Here is a 17,800-nt window from a genome sequence, read left to right as displayed (position 1 = left end):
GAGTCCAAAATAACCCTCCATCTATCCCTAGTGCCCCAAAAGTTCAATTAAACCCCTAACCAAGCTATCTTAGCTTAATTAATTATTTGGGTCACTACACTGGACGAGTCCCGTTCATGTTCCAAGTGGGTCACGGCGGGGTCTCGGGTAGGTTCTGGGTAAGTCCCAACGAGGTCTCGAACAGGTCCGTTCAGGTTTCGGGCGGGTTTTGATTAAGTCTCGGGCAGGTCTGCTCGAGTCCCGAGGTCCAAGTCAACTCCCGGCAGGTCCGGGTGTGTCTCGACCGGGTCTCGGGCATGTCCGATCGGGTCTCGAGCGAGTCTCGGTCAAGTCCTGGTGGGGTCTTGGGCGGGTCTTGGCAGCGTTCATCAATTTGAGAATGAGATGCTGAAACTCAAAAAATGGTTTATGAATTTCAAAAACGTAAACCATTTTCTGAAAATTAAAGAAGAATTTTCGGTCAAAGGGAAAATATTTTTCGCTGACTATTATTTTACGTTACACCAAACACCCAAAAATACGTAAAACATTTTACGGCGAAAAAAAACGGTGCATAAGTGAAATAAGGATGAGTCATTTCATGGTTAAAATTAAGGGTAAATATATTATAAGTCTCTGAGTTAACCCGCCAAAATTAAAAAATCCCTAAGGTTTTTTTTTTTTTTTTTTCTTCAAATTTTTACTCCATAGGTATATCGAAATGCCAATAAAATCTCTACCGTCAAAATTTTGTAACTGCCATTAGTCTAAATGAAATAGTTCGTTTCACGATATATCATATCAGCCGAAATTTTTAGATCCTACAGTGGACACGGATGATTAAAACTCACCATTTTGGCACCATCCAAAACAGTGAATTTTTGCTAACTTTGGGGTTTTATTTTGAAACCCCCAAATCGTAAAAAATTCGCACAATTCAGTCATCTTAAACGACAGAACCATTCCAACTCAAACCCACCCAGAAACTGACGAACCCACCGACGCAGTTCACTGACAAACGATTTGCAGTTCACAGGCCACCTAAAAGAGAGATCCATGATTTAGGTCCCTTACACCCTAGAACTTATTCCAACGAAAAACCAAGACCCACTGACGCACCTATTGACGGCAGACAGTGTCGTCGGCAAACTATGGTGAGCGACCCACATCTCCTCTTTCCTTTTTCCCTCTCCCCCACTAACGGCCGCCCACTACTGAGAGCCAGTGACACCAAGCCAACCACACGCACATGTTTTTTTCTTTCTCTCACTGCCGCTCTTCACACGAGCCACCCAGATTTTGGGTTTATGATAATTTCATTATATATGCATGGGAGTTTGAATATAGTTCATACTTGAAAGTGTTAATTTAAATTGCTTAATTTAAAAATATCAACTGTACTTGATGATGATTTGATTATTGATGCACCCTCAACATTTATACACAAAATCTATGAATCAATTTAGGAATTTACATGAATGAAATTCCTAAATTGATTCATAGAATTTCCTGCAGATATGAGTTCAATTTCCTGCAGAAATGAAGTGGGTTTGTGAAGAGAAGTAATTTTGCTGCACTTCAAAACTGCACTTGTTGGATGTAAATTCCTTGTGCAGGGGACGTTAACTGTTAGCTGAGTTTTTGATGCAGTATATAATTTGTTCAGCTCTTCTTTCAAAAGCATTTGGTTTGTAAGTAGGTGCTGGCTTTTTGTTTGTTGTAAGCATTTCCAAATGTAGGGGCTACGGTTGAACAAAGTAATGGAGAATTAGTTTCAATTCCAGTGATATCAACATATATGAGAATTGATGAGCTTCAGTCATTGTATATTTGCTGCAGATTTCAAAAAGCCATATTTTGTTATATCACAAGTCATGATTTGATTTCGCAGATTTCAACCTATGTCTCTTAGTCCAAATCTATTATACCAAAGGTAGCTGCATCCCAGCTCATAGGCTCTTCACAGCCACATGCATCAAGAAGCAAAAGGATATAGCTAAACAAACAAAGTTTTTTTTATTTTTTATTATTATTATTGGTTTAGTTAGATGTTGGTGGGAGACAATTTTTTTGTAGTGCAAACAATTTGACATTTGTTTGTAATGCCATTGTTGAAGAAATACATAATGTTGGTAGCATTTCATTGGCTTTTATGCTTGTAACAAATATTGAATATGTAAATGAGATTCTCAGATATCAACTCTTCAAATGTGTATGAAATTTCTTTCTTCTACTTGTAAATGACTCATTGATTACAAACAGAAATCAAATACAAAACAAATAAGAAGAGCCTATTGGGGTACATGATTACTGTATCTTATTCATAAAAGAGTATATGATATTTATACACGAAAAAGATATTAACTATCCACAAGTAATGTTTTGTCAACTACAGATTTTACAGATATAATTCTAGTCTAATTTCCTTGCAGGGTGTGAGATGTTTTCCTTGTTTGGGTCAAGGTCCTTTGCTGCAATTGTTTCTTTCTTAGTATTGGGTCTTTCCTTGCAAGGCAGATTTAATTTGGATGTGATTTGATCCTTAGGTAGCGGCATCTTCAGGATCCTTGGGTTGCAAATGACAATGCAAAATTATAGTAAATTGCACATGAAAACATCGTTTGCCCTGCTATCTTAATGCCACTAGAAAAGGAGATGAAACTAATCAATCACCAATAACATCAACTTAAAACAATATTATCAGCATTAACTAAACTTTGAAGCAACAAGAATCCAAAAGGAAACCCCAAGGGGTTGGCCCAAGTGGTAGAGGCCTTGTTATTTCATTGCTTTGCAATTATCATCAAACCATGCCTTTGCAATTATCCCAACCAACCAAGAACTACAATAAGAATGTTGTGCACAAACTCCATGTAAGAGAGTTGTTGATACAATTGCTCAGAACTCTAGTGCAATTAGAACAACTCATGCCTATCAAAACGTTGTACGATCACAAATGGCTAGGGCATGAAATCATGTTGTTTTTTTAGGCCATCCTTGCATGTTTTGAAGATACAATTATTGATACAATTTCTCAGTTAAGTGATTATCAATATCCTTAAAAATATGTTTTTATGCTATATGTGTGTAACAGAGAGAGATACCATTCTTCTCACATAATAACAAACAGGAATATGGTATGCAACCAAGAGACTAAACTTCGATGACTAAGTTATTCTTGTTACGTAACAATTAACAAATTTAGCTAACATCAACCCAGCTTTACAAATCCAAAACAACCTGTAACGCCCCGATATTTGAACTAGCAAATATCGAAGTCGTGACGCTGCAACTTTAGAAAATACAATCTTACAGCGGAGTATGTATATTTTTTTCTTTTTCTATGACCTAAGAATAACTTACACAACACAGTTGAGCTGATGGAAATACCTCGAGGTGATATATTATTAAATAAAATAGAAACATGGTTTTCATTACAACATATGTACACACTAGGTGTACCAAATATATGCCACAGACGGCACCTAAATTAACATAGTAATATCTATTAAGTTTACACACATCACCATACATAATAAAAGCAATTAACATAAATGAGACTTGCTCCATAGAGTAAGCATAAATCCTGTAGCAGATGTGCTATCAACCATCAAAACCAGTAAAAGGACCATCGTCCTCACTTTCTATCCCTGCATCAAGATCTATGTAAAGATGACGTTATCATATTTACATAGGCAAACAAGTGAGTAATCTATTTTCCTAGATATAAAGATTAAAAAGACTAGTTTGAACAAATAAGATTAAAGACTAAAATATATAATAATGAATGAGTTGTGAATGCAGCGTAATGACAGATTAGTTTGTGTTTTATGATAATCTTTCTTCAGACCTCTTCTCATGAGCTCTCAGCCCGCTTACGTCCGTTATGTCCCTCACACTTTAGAGGTTTACCTGTTTGGTGCTGGCAACTACACCGTCCCAACTTAGTTATATATTAGGCCTGTTGGACGGTTATAAACCCCCATCCACTGAGATACCGACAGTTCCTTGCGGCAATCCACCCAGCTTGTTCTTAATGTGGCTATCTTATCAGCCCATTTTATTAGACACATTATGCAGCAGTTGTATTGCAAAATTATATCAATAAGACAAAATAAGTGTAACGACCTAGATTTTAAAACTCTTATTTAAATAATATTAAATAGATTAAAAATATAATCGATAAATTAGAACAATTGTATGTGGATTAATGATATTAAATAACTATTTAGTGTTAAAGGTATATTACATTGATTTTTGACCTCTTATGTATATTACTTCAATTCTAAAAGTTTAGCTTCACTAATATGTTTATGGGCATAATCAAACCCAATCTAGTGAATAAATTATTTATATTGGTGTTTAGCAAAGTCATAAATTAATTTGAAGCTTTTCAGTTTTTTAGCCTAAAAAGCAATGTCTTAATTTTCATACTGTCTAAATGAGATTAAAACTGCTAAAGAAAGATACCAAGGCTAGCCACCTTTGTTGAAAGCTTAAAGTCTTCTAGTAATGATGGTTATAGTAAATATCATGATTATAATGATTTAATAAGACAAGTGGCCAAGTGGGAATGCAAATAGTTAAAGCCTAAGTTGAATTGGAAACTTTGTATAGGCCAAAGATAGACGCAAACGAACTTGGATGAAGTCGAACCAAAAATATAAAATGTTTGTCTCGGAGTCCTCTATGTACTCTCAAAATTTCATGTCAATCGGAGTACGTTTGGACATTGAAAAATGGATCGGGATACACTACCCTCATTTTGGACGAAAATACTATTTGGTATAGAGCATGAAATATGGACTAGGTTCATTCTTTTGGTTAAATCCATCTCAACCCTTAGATCAAAGGTTTAAAAATAAATCCTAACCATTCATTCTCTTATAAATAGAGCCTAAGCTATAGTCACTTTCACTTTCACTTAAGTTTTTACAATCTTAGAACAAGTAAAATTGTTTGCTCCTCCTTTCATTTTATTTCTTAGTTTTAGTCAAATACCATATAGCCTAGATCTTTCTTGTAGTGTTCAAGCGTTTTTCTAAAACTAGCTACCTAGAGAAGATTTGGTGGAGTTTTACTTCTAAAGGATTATTGGGTAAGTGTTTCTTGTATAAATATCATGATTTATTGCTTTTATTGCTTGTCCTCATTTAATTGTTTAAAGACCCAATAAGCGTATAATGTAAAATAAAGTAATGGATACAAGTGAATTAATAATAAAGAGTTAGTGGACAAAATCAATTAAGGACTTATAATATTATCTATATATTATTTACTTTACAGTATTTACATTTAGTCATTTCTTTTATGTCATTTAAATTTCTGTTCATATTTCTGGCGGTAAGGACCATTTTATCTCATCCCCGAAATATGCATTATTTACATTCAGTTATTTCTTTTCTGTCATCTAAATTTCTGTTCATATTTCTGGCGGTAAGGACCATTTGATCTCATCCCCGAAATATGCATTATTTACATTCAGTTATTTCTTTTATGTCATTTAAATTTTAATTCATATTTTTGGCGGTCATCCCCAGAATATGAATTCAGTATTTACATTCAATCATTTCTTTTATTGTCATTTAAATTTTGATTCATACTTTGGTAGGTACGGACCATTGGTCTCATCTCCAAAATATGAGTCATGTTTTATATATATTATTTATAATACTTGTTTGTATTTAGTGATACTGGCCATTAGCCTCGTCACCAAAAATGAATTCAGGCATAAAGCTAGTTATAAGTAACTATCATAGATTAATATAATAAAATGAGTAAGTAAAGATGAAGTGACGGATAATAAATAAATATAAAAAGATGAGAGTCTTTAAACAATGATATTATTGGAGAATGAACTAACTATTGTTTGTATGTATGTATTATATGCAGAAGTGGAGCAGAATACTACACTAAGGAGAGTAAGTATGGATATACTTACTGAGTACTAGCTTTGTTTTATTGTTATAGGAATTCTTATTTTGTCTTATTGATATAATTTTGCAATACAACTGCTGCATAATGTGTCTAATAAAATGGGCTGATAAGATAGCCACCTTAAGAACAAGCTGGGTGGATTGCCGCGAGAAACTGTCGGTATCTCAGTGGATGGGGGTATATAACCGTCCAACAGGCCTAATATATAACTAAACTGGGGCGGTGTAGTTGCCAGCACCAAACAGGTAAACCTCTAAAGTGTGAGGGACATAACGGACGTAAGCGGGTTGAGAGCTCATGACAAGAGGTCTGAAGAAAGATTATCATAAAACACAAACTAATCTGTCATTACGCTGCATTCATAACTCATTCATTATTATATATTTTAGTCTTTAATCTTATTTGTTCAAACTAGTCTTTTTAGTCTTTATATCTAGAAAAATAGATTACTCACTTGTTTGCCTATGTAAATATGATAACGTCATCTTTACATAGATCTTGATGCATGAATAGAAAGTGAGGACGATGGTCTTTTTACTGGTTTTGATGGTTGATAGACCATCTGCTGCAGGATTTATGCTTAGTCTATGGAGCAAGTCTCATTTATGTTAATCGTTTTTATTATGTATGGTGATGTGTGTAAACTTAATAGATATTACTATGTTAATTTAGGTGCCGTCTGTGGCATATATTTGGTACACCTAGTGTGTACATATGTTGTAATGAAAACCATGTTTCTATTTTATTTAATAATATATCACCTCGAGGTATTTCCATCAGCTCAACTGTGTTGTGTAAGTTATTCTTAGGTCATAGAAAAAGAAAAAAATATACATACTCCGCTATAAGATTGTATTTTCTAAAGTTGCAGCGTCACGACTTCGATATTTGTTAGTTCAAATATCGGGGCGTTACAATAAGAATTCCTATAACAATAAAACAAAGCTAGTACTCAGTAAGTATATCCATACTTACTCTCCTTAGTGTAGTATTCTGCTCCACTTCTACATATAATACATACATACAAACAATACTTAGTTCATTCTCCAATAATATCATTGTTTAAAGACCCTCATCTTTTATATTTATTTATTATCCGTCACTTCATCTTTACTTACTCATTTTATTTTATTAATCTAAGATAGTTAGTTATAACTAGCTTTATGCCTGAATTCATTTTTGGTGACGAGGCTAATGGCCAGTATCACTAAATACAAACAAGTATTATAAATAATATATATAAAACATAACTCATATTTTGGAGATGAGACCAATGGTCCGTACCTACCAAAGTATGAATCAAAATTTAAATGACAATAAAAGAAATGACTGAATGTAAATACCGAATTCATATTTTGGGGATGACTGCCAAGAATATGAATTAAAATTTAAATGACATAAAAGAAATAACTGAATGTAAATAATGCATATTTCGGGGATGAGATCAAATGGTCCTTACCGCCAGAAATATGAACAGAAAGTTAGATGACATAAAAGAAATAACTGAATGTAAATAATGCATATTTCGGGGATGAGATCAAATGGTCCTTACCGCCAGAAATATGAACAGAAATTTAGATGACATAAAAGAAATAACTGAATGTAAATAATGCATATTTCGGGGATGAGATCAAATGGTCCTTACCGCCATAAATATGAACAGAAATTTAAATGATATAAAAGAAATGACTGAATGTAAATACTGTAAAGTAAATAATATATAGATAATATTATAAGTCCTTAATTGATTTTGTCCACTACCTCTTTATTATTAATTCACTTGTATCCATTACTTTATTTTACATTATACGCTTATTGGGTCTTTAAACAATTAAATGAGGACAAGTAATAAAAGCAATAAATCATGATATTTATACAAGAAACACTTACCCAATGATCCTTTAGAAGTAAAACTCCACCAAATCTTCTCTAGGTAGCTAGTTTTAGAAAAACGCTTGAACACTATAAGAAAGATCTAGGCTATATGGTATTTGACTAGAACTAAGAAATAAAATGAAAGGAGGAGTAAACAATTTTACTTGTTCTAAGATTGTAAAAACTTAAGTGAAAGTGAAAGTGACTATAGCTTAGGCTCTATTTATAAGAGAATGAATGGTTAGGATTTATTTTTAAACCTTTGATCTAAGGGTTGAGATGGATTTAACCAAAAGAATGAACCTAGTCCATATTTCATGCTCTATACCAAATAGTATTTTCGTCCAAAATGAGGGCAGTGTATTCCGATCCATTTTTCAATGTCCAAACCTACTCCGATTGACATGAAATTTTGAGAGTAGATAGAGGACTCCGAGACAGATATTTTATATTTTTGGTTCGACTTCATCCGAGTTCGTTAGGTCTATTTTTGGCCTATACAAAGTTTCCAATTCAACTTAGGCTTTAACTATTTGCATTCCCACTTGGCCACTTGTCTTATTAAATCATTATAATCATGATATTTACTATAACCATCATTACTAGAAGACTTTAAGCTTTCAACAAAGGTGGCTAGCCTTGGTATCTTTCTTTAGCAGTTTTAATCTCATTTAGACAGTATGAAAATTAAGACACTGCTTTTTAGGCTAAAAAATTGAAAAGCTTCAAATTAATTTATGACTTCGCTAAACACCAATATAAATAATTTATTCACTAGATTGGGTTTGATTATGCCCATAAACATATTAGTGAAGATAATTTTTAGAATTGAAGTAATATACATAAGAGGTCAAAAATCAATGTAATATACCTTTAACACTAAATAGTTATTTAATATCATTAATCCACATATCATTGTTCTAATTTATCGATTATATTTTTAATCTATTTAATATTATTTAAATAAGAGTTTTAAAATCTAGGTCGTTACATTCTACCCACCTTATTGGAATTTCGTTCCCGAAATTAAGGCATTCAAATTATCACATAACCTCAATATGAGTGACTCAGATTTTTATCTTAACGTCTAATCCTTAGTCTTATTTTACACTTAATCCCTAAGCTTTTATCGTACAGTAATATTCTAAGAAAAAGGGTGTAAGAAAATAATGTTCCTCAAATTTTCTATTCATATACTCTATAGCTTCGACGTACTACGTCTTAAGTTTCAATGTTTTCACTTAGGTACTACACTTTTATACAGTACCGTGATTTATCTACCATCTCAAAACATCGACCAAAGCATTTTAATAATATCACTTCTTATCCCTAAGGTATCCCTCAACTTTTGTAGTTTTGAACAATACCCATATAAGCAATCATAGAATACCATTTACCACGTAATAATATATATATATATATGCACTTACCAAGTGATATATCCGGTTAGAATAAATGTGGATATTTGTCTTGCATTTCTCGTTCTAGTTCCCAAGAAACTTCTTCTACGTCGTGATTACGCCAGAGAACCTTAACTAGGGCAATGGTTTTCGTTCTGAGTTTCTATTCCTTTCGATCCAGAATTTGTACTGGTAGTTCCTCATACCTTAAATTTGCTTGAATTTGAAGTGGTTCGAAATCAATAGCGTGCAAGGGATCATGTACATATCTTCTTAATGTCGATACATGGAACACGTCATGTACCTCTGCTAGCTCAGGTGGTAACTCAACTCTGTATGCTACCGGACCTACAATTTCGGTTATTAAGAAGGGGCCAACATACCTTGGACTTAACTTTCCCTTTTTACCGAAGCGCATCACGCCTTTCATTGGTGATACTTTAAGGAATACTTGATCGCCAACTTCAAAATTCACTAGGTGACGTCCCTTGTCAGCATAACTCTTTTGATGGCTTTGAGCTGTTAGCATCCTTTTTCGATTTAGTACGACCTTGTCCTTGGTGTCTTGGATTTATCTTCGGTCCCACCAATTGCCTTTCACCAACTTCATCCCAATAAAGTGGCGACCTGCATTTGCGTCCATAGAGTACTTCGTATGGTGCCATACCAATAGTTGCCTGGAAACTTTTGTTATAAGCAAACTCGACAACAGGTAAATATTGGATCCACTTAGTACTTTCCTTGATGAATCCACTTACCCTGCACTTTATTTTGGACAGACCAATTCTAATCCTATACTTGAGTATTCATCAAGCTCGCAATTTGTGCTATGTGCAATTTATCATATCATTAATTGTAGGTAATTCTATAATCATTTTCTTCCCTTAATTAGTCACCACCTAATACTTCATAGCATTTTCTCAATCTCTTTATGATGAGCTAAGCATCATTATTTCCCTTTTTAGATCGCATTCACTATTTTTTTCTTATCAAGTCCTAACAACATCAATTTCAAACAATTATTCGATCGCTAGTTCATACCTCAAAATGTCATAGCCTTCTTCTCAAGCTCACTACGTTTCTTCGATTTTATTTAATCAGCCTTGTCAAAGTGGCTGTAAGACAATAATATTTTTCAACATCTCTATCTCTTAATATTCATGATCATGTACCACTAATATGATTATCATTTTCCTCAAAATATAGCTAGATATCAATCCTTATATGGTACCATAATTAGTTATTTGCTTAGGTACAACTGCTATAATTCTTTAAAGATAACAAAACAATCATATACTTATTTTAATTCTACATGACTATGCTTATGCTCATCCCTCAATGATGATAGTAATTCATTTATCCTTTCTCGTCCTGGTGTTTGTACCGACCAATCTTGCCCAAATGGTCGTGTACTTATATGACAAATCTTAGTGTATAATGCAGAAATGAATGAATGTGTAGCTCTAGAATCAAAGAGAGTACACGCAAGAGTACCAAATAGAGAAATGGTACCTGTCACTATATCATTGTTCGCTTCATCATTCTCATCGTCATCTACGGGGGTCAACGTATATACTCTCGCTTGAGCAGGCCTTCTTTGTTGGAAGTCATTCCTTTGTGCTCCAGCTTCCCCCGTAGTATTCATCGGACAATCCTTCTTAAAATGCCCCTTTTGACCACATCGAAAACAGCCGGTACTTTCGCTCCTGCAATCTCCAAAATGCATTCTTCCACATTTGGGACAAGCAACCTTCTGACTTCCTACTGGAGGAGAAAAATTCTGGTGATCCACTGGTTTGGAGCCAGTCCCTACGACAAATCGTTTAGACGGATAGGATGCCTGAGGCATTGACCGTTTCCTATGTTCGTAAGTTGCAGATGTCTCACGAATTGCCCTCTCAACAAGGGATGCTACGTTTACTAATCGAGCATAGTTCTTGATCTCATGGCAGACAACTCTTTCCTTGATACGAGAGTTAAGACCATTTTCAAAACGTTCTGTCTTTGATACTTCGCTAGGAATAAGATTAATACCAAACCTGGCTAACTCAGTGAATTTAATTGAGTATTGTTCCACTGACATAGTACCTTGCACCAAGTTCTGAAATTCAATAGCTCTTAACTGCTTTTGTGACCATGGGAAATATTGCCTGTTGAATTCCTCAACAAACCTTTCCCACGTGATAACAACACCAGGTCCTATTAGCTCTACCTGGGACTTCCACCACTTAAGGGCTTCACCAGTTAGCCTTAATACGGTGTATGTCAACTTTTCCTCATTTGTACACTTGAGTGTGTCGTGCAGCAGTTGGATATCTGAAATCCAAGCTTCAGCTACTGTATGTCCTTGAGTTCCATTGAAAGTACGAAACTGCTGATCAGTAAAGTCATGCATCGAGCAACCGATACGTTCGACTGGTGCAGCAGGTTGAGACATCCGTGAAATTGCTTCCGTGAATTGCCTAGTAATATCTCCTATAAATTGGACTAATGTTGGGAGTACACCATCATGGAATGCTGGAGGCGAAGGTGGAGGTGGTATTTCATTGTTTTCATTATGAGGTGCTTCGCCTTCCTCAACGACAGGGAGATCACGTCTTCGTACCATAATTCTGTACAAATTAATTTACGACTTATCTATATTAAAGCAAACAACAAAATCACTCAAACATGTAAATAACATAGTTGTGCTTCTATCGCTAATACTTTATTCTCAAACAAAAGTTTTTTTTTATAAAAGGTTATGAGTATTTTATTTAGTGAAGCTCTTATGTTCTATACCCTAGTTCTAGTGTGATACTAACTTTCCCATAGAGCAAACCGCTCTGATACCATAATGTAACGCCCCGATATTTGAACTAGCAAATATCGAAGTCGTGACACTGCAATTTTAGAAAATACAATCTTACAGCGGAGTATGTATATTTTTTTATTTTTCTCTGACCTAGGAATAACTTACACAACACAGTTGAGCTGACTGAAATACCTCGAGGTGATATATTATTAAATAAAATAGAAACATGGTTTTCATTACAACATATGTACACACTTGGTGTACCAAATATATGCCACAGACGGCACCTAAATTAACATAGTAATATCTATTAAGTTTACACACATCACCATACATAATAAAAGCGATTAACATAAATGAGACTTGCTCCATAGAGTAAGCATAAATCCTGCAGTAGATGGTCTATCAACCATCAAAACCAGTAAAAGGACCATCGTCCTCACTTTCTATCTCTGCATCAAGATCTATGTAAAGATGACGTTATCATATATACATAGGCAAACAAGTGAGTAATCTCTTTTCCTAGATATAAAGACTAAAAAGACTAGTTTGAACAAATAAGATTAAAGACTAAAATATATAATAATGAATGAGTTGTGAATGCAGCGTCATGACAGATTAGTTTGTGTTTTATGATAATCTTTCTTCAGACCTCTTCTCATGAGCTCTCAGCCCGCTTACGTCCGTTTTGTCCCTCACACTTTAGAGGTTTACCTGTTTGGTGCTGGCAACTACACCGCCCCAGCTTAGTTATATATTAGGCCTGTTGGACGGTTATATACCCCCATCCACTGAGATACCGACAGTTCATTGCGGCAATCCACCCAACTTGTTCTTAATGTGGCTATCTTATCAGCCCATTTTATTAGACACATTATGCAGCAGTTGTATTGCAAAATTATATCAATAAGACAAAATAAGAATTCCTATAACAATAAAACAAAGCTAGTACTCAGTAAGTATATCCACACTTACTCTTCTTAGTGTAGTATTCTGCTCCACTTCTACATATAATACATACATACAAACAATATTTAGTTCATTCTCCAATAATATTATTGTTTAAAGACCCTCATCTTTTATATTTATTTATTATCCGTCATTTCATCTTTACTTACTCATTTTATTATATTAATCTAAGATAGTTACTTATAACTAGCTTTATGCCTGAATTCATTTTTGGTGACGAGGCTAATGGCCAGTATCACTAAATACAAACAAGTATTATAAATAATATATATAAAACATAACTCATATTTTGGAGATGAGACCAATGGTCCGTACCTACCAAAGTATGAATCAAAATTTAAATGACAATAAAAGAAATGACTGAATGTAAATACTGAATTCATATTCTAGGGATGACCGCCAAGAATATGAATTAAAATTTAAATGACATAAAAGAAATAACTGAATGTAAATAATGCATATTTCGAGGATGAGATCAAATGGTCCTTACCGCCAGAAATATGAACAGAAATTTAGATGACAGAAAAGAAATAACTGAATGTAAATAATGCATATTTCGGGGATGAGATCAAATGGTCCTTATCGCCAGAAATATGAACAGAAATTTAAATGACATAAAAGAAATGACTGAATGTAAATACTGTAAAGTAAATAATATATAGATAATATTATAAGTCTTTAATTGATTTTGTCCACTAACTCTTTATTATTAATTCACTTGTATCCATTACTTTATTTTACATTATACGCTTATTGGGTCTTTAAACAATTAAATGAGGACAAGTAATAAAAGCAATAAATCATGATATTTATACAAGAAACACTTACCCAATAATCCTTTAGAAGTAAAACTCCACCAAATCTTCTCTAGGTAGCTAGTTTTAGAAAAACGCTTGAACACTACAAGAAAGATCTAGGCTATATGGTATTTGACTAGAACTAAGAAATAAAATGAAAGGAGGAGCAAACAATTTTACTTGTTCTAAGATTGTAAAAACTTAAGTGAAAGTGAAAGTGACTATAGCTTAGGCTCTATTTATAAGAGAATGAATGGTTAGGATTTATTTTTAAACCTTTGATCTAAGGGTTGAGATGGATTTAACCAAAAGAATGAACCTAGTCCATATTTCATGCTCTATACCAAATAGTATTTTCGTCCAAAATGAGGGTAGTGTATTCCAATCCATTTTTCAATGTCTAAACCTACTCCGATTGACATGAAATTTTGAGAGTAGATAGAGGACTCCGAGACAGATATTTTATATTTTTGGTTCGACTTCATCCGAGTTCGTTTAAGTCTATTTTTGGCCTATACAAAGTTTCCAATTCAACTTAGGCTTTAACTATTTGCATTCCCACTTGGCCACTTGTCTTATTAAATCATTATAATCATGATATTTACTATAACCATCATTACTAGAAGACTTTAAGCTTTCAACAAAGGTGGCTAGCCTTGGTATCTTTCTTTAGCAGTTTTAATCTCATTTAGACAGTATGAAAATTAAGACACTGCTTTTTAGGTTAAAAAACTGAAAAGCTTCAAATTAATTTATGACTTCACTAAACACCAATATAAATAATTTATTCACTAGATTGGGTTTGATTATGCCCATAAACATATTAGTGAAGCTAAATTTTTAGAATTGAAGTAATATACATAAGAGGTCAAAAATCAATGTAATATACCTTTAACAGTAAATAGTTATTTAATATCATTAATCCACATATCATTGTTCTAATTTATCGATTATATTTTTAATCTATTTAATATTATTTAAATAAGAGTTTTAAAATCTAGGTCGTTACACAACTAGAGATATCCAACAACATACCCATTCGGTTAACTCACTAAAACACAAATATCATCAATAACAACCCTTAACCCTAGTTGAGCACGAGACAGAACAACCCAGAAAGATCCAATGATGCAAAAATCACTATGCAAAACCTAGATGAGAGAACCCCCAAAAACCTAAAGAATCAAAATGAAAAATGACCTGTGGGTGGGTGCCAATTCGGTGCTTTCAGACTCAAAGATCCTATGCGCTCGGTGAACGTTGCCGGTGGTGGGCGAAGGTGGATGGTGTGGCCATCGTTCGGTGGGCGGAGGTGACTAAACCGCTTGAGGTTGAGAGAGATCGAATGGATGGTTGGCGACGGGCATTCGTGGTGGGTTACAGTGGTGCTGGATGGTGGTGGCCGGTTGTGGTGGTGGGTGGGAGGGGCAGTTGTGGTGGTGCATCGGTGGGTCTCCGTGGGTGCGTTGGTGGCTACGTGGGTTTGATTGGGAAGGATGTGGGGAAGAACGATTTGGGGGTTTAAACAAAAAAAACCCAAGTCAGCCAAAACTCACCATTTTGGATAGGGCCAAAACGGTGAGTTTTGATCCTACGTGTGTTGTGCCAAATACTACCTAATTTAATAGATAATAATTGATACGTTTTAACTTGCAAGTGCACAAAATGAAAACAATAGTATAGGGTGCAAGTACGAGATCATTCCCACGGGGATTGTCGATTTTGCTTAGAATTTATTTTCTAAATTAAAATATCAACTTTGTCACGGAATTGATATTATGAAAAAAATAAATAAATAAAGATAAATGAAAAGCATTAGGGATTCGATATCCATTATTAATTAGACTAATTAAGATAACAATATGCCAATGCGCCAATCATACCGGTATATTTAATGTTTGCCAACCTAATGATATGGGTGTTTACTCCTTAAAGTATTGATCTCCCTAAGCAACGAATTAGGCATGGGTGTCTACTCTAATTCTTTTTATTTCTCAAATGATTTAGCAAGGGTGTCTACTAAGTTTTTCTTTAAGAAAACATAAATCTATGAAAATCGACAAACATATGAGGCCTAGGGCATGGGTGTCTACTCCTAGTTCCCCATGTTGATTACTTCAAGAACCCGTGAGGAGATTTTTTTGTCACTTTATTAAGCCAATGATTCGATCATCCAAATTGACTTAAATAACTAATCCATACCACTTGTATATGTTGATCAATCACATTCGTATGAGGAATTCAATTAAACAGAAAATAATCAAGTTAAATATCCCAAAATATGATTGTAACAAATGCACCAATATTGAAATCCTAAAAAGACATGATTAGGGCTTCAATCTAGCCCCTAACTAAGAGTTAGTTACACATAAGTTAAATAAAACTAAAAGAAAAGGGAAAGAAGAAACTGGAAAATGAGTCTTGGAAATAGCCTCCAAATTCTCCTCATTGAAGTTGTGTCATCAATTGTGAGGCTTACAGGTCTATTTATAGGCTTAGGAAAACTCTAGAAACCCTAAAAACTCTAGGAAATTCGGAAGTCTAGGTCTCATTACCACTAGCACTTGGAAAACCTAGTTTGGAAAGAAAAAGGAGTCCTACCCGCCTTTGGGTTTTCTTCAAGCATTTGAGTGCGCTCGATCGCGGCCCATGTGCGCTTGATTGCATTCCTGCGATTGAGTCTTCTTCTTGTGCGCTTGAGCGCAAGGCTGCGCTCGATCCTAGGTCCCCTATGATCTATCGCATCTCCATGCTTGTCCCACTTTTTGCCTTTTATGCTCAAATTTCCAGAATTGCTTCATTTTCTTCAAAAACCTATAAAAAGACATAAAACACAAAAATGAAGTAAAATTGCACAAACTAACAAAATGAAGGGATTGACAGATATAAATTAAGGGGCTAAAAATATGGATTTTTAGCACTAATCAATGTGTCCATTGTGGACACGTAGATTCAAAAAATTCGACTGATATGGCCTTCCTTAAAACGGTGTGTTTCAACCAATCTAATGGCATTTAAAAAATTTTGACGGTACAGATTTTATTGGCATTTCGATTGACCCAAGGAGTAAATATTTGAAAAAAAAAAAAAAAAAAAAAAAAAAAAAAACTTCTTAAGGATTTTTTAATTTTTGACGATTAACTTAGGAACTTATAATATATTTACCCTAAAATTAATGTTATTGTATTTAACGGTGTAAATGATGCGACATCGTTTAAGTTTTTTGAATAGTATGTCAATATATTTATCACATGCTACCTTGTTAGATAAAACAATATTAAATCTTGAGTATAAAATAGCTCATCTTCTCGAGCAAATATGATGAATCATGAATCTAAGTATCCAAAAACACTTTACCATAAGTGGTGATGATTCAGTGGCCTCAAGAAAAACTCTAAAGTGATTGGGCATGTACTAAAGCAAAAGTTCGATTCTCGAAATGAGAATTCTCAATCATATTAGTATTAGCCGTCTTAAGTCCCACTGATAATCTAATGGATAAAGTTAAGCTTAGTCAAACTTAATGGAGTACGAACAATTTTCACTGCATATCTAAAAAGGAGGAAAAGTCTATGGAAATGTTTCTCGAAACAAAAGTGGAAGTGGCTTATTTTTTGTTAGATCATGCGCACAAAAAATGGTGAGAGCTATTAGTCATAATGAGATCTTGAATTCGAAAAGTCAGAATAATTGCCAAAGAATTACCCTCAATAAAATGGTCCAAACCTCTAAGCCGCGACTAGTAGGTTTTGAAAACTACAAGGAAAGCACCTTTAACTTTACCAACAGAGACGGAACCTTGGCGTGGCTCGGGCTAGCTCATAACTTTAAGTTTTAATAGCGCTAGACCTAATTTTTAGGTCCAAATATATATATATATATATATATAAAATAAAAAATTTCAAAACTTTCATCCCTAATCACCGGTACACCGGTGTTAGGATCAGTAGGTTTGCATAACTTTGTCTATGCCAGAGAGGGGTGCCTTTTAAGTTTCTATAAATATGCATGTTAAACTATTATCTATTCCCAAAAGCTTAAGCCAATAA

The sequence above is a fragment of the Corylus avellana genome, chromosome 3 (assembly GCF_965113065.1).
Source record: "Corylus avellana chromosome 3, dhCorAvel1.hap1.2, whole genome shotgun sequence".
In the NCBI taxonomy this organism is placed as follows: Eukaryota; Viridiplantae; Streptophyta; class Magnoliopsida; order Fagales; family Betulaceae; genus Corylus; species Corylus avellana.
This window is presented reverse-complemented; position numbering follows the sequence as displayed.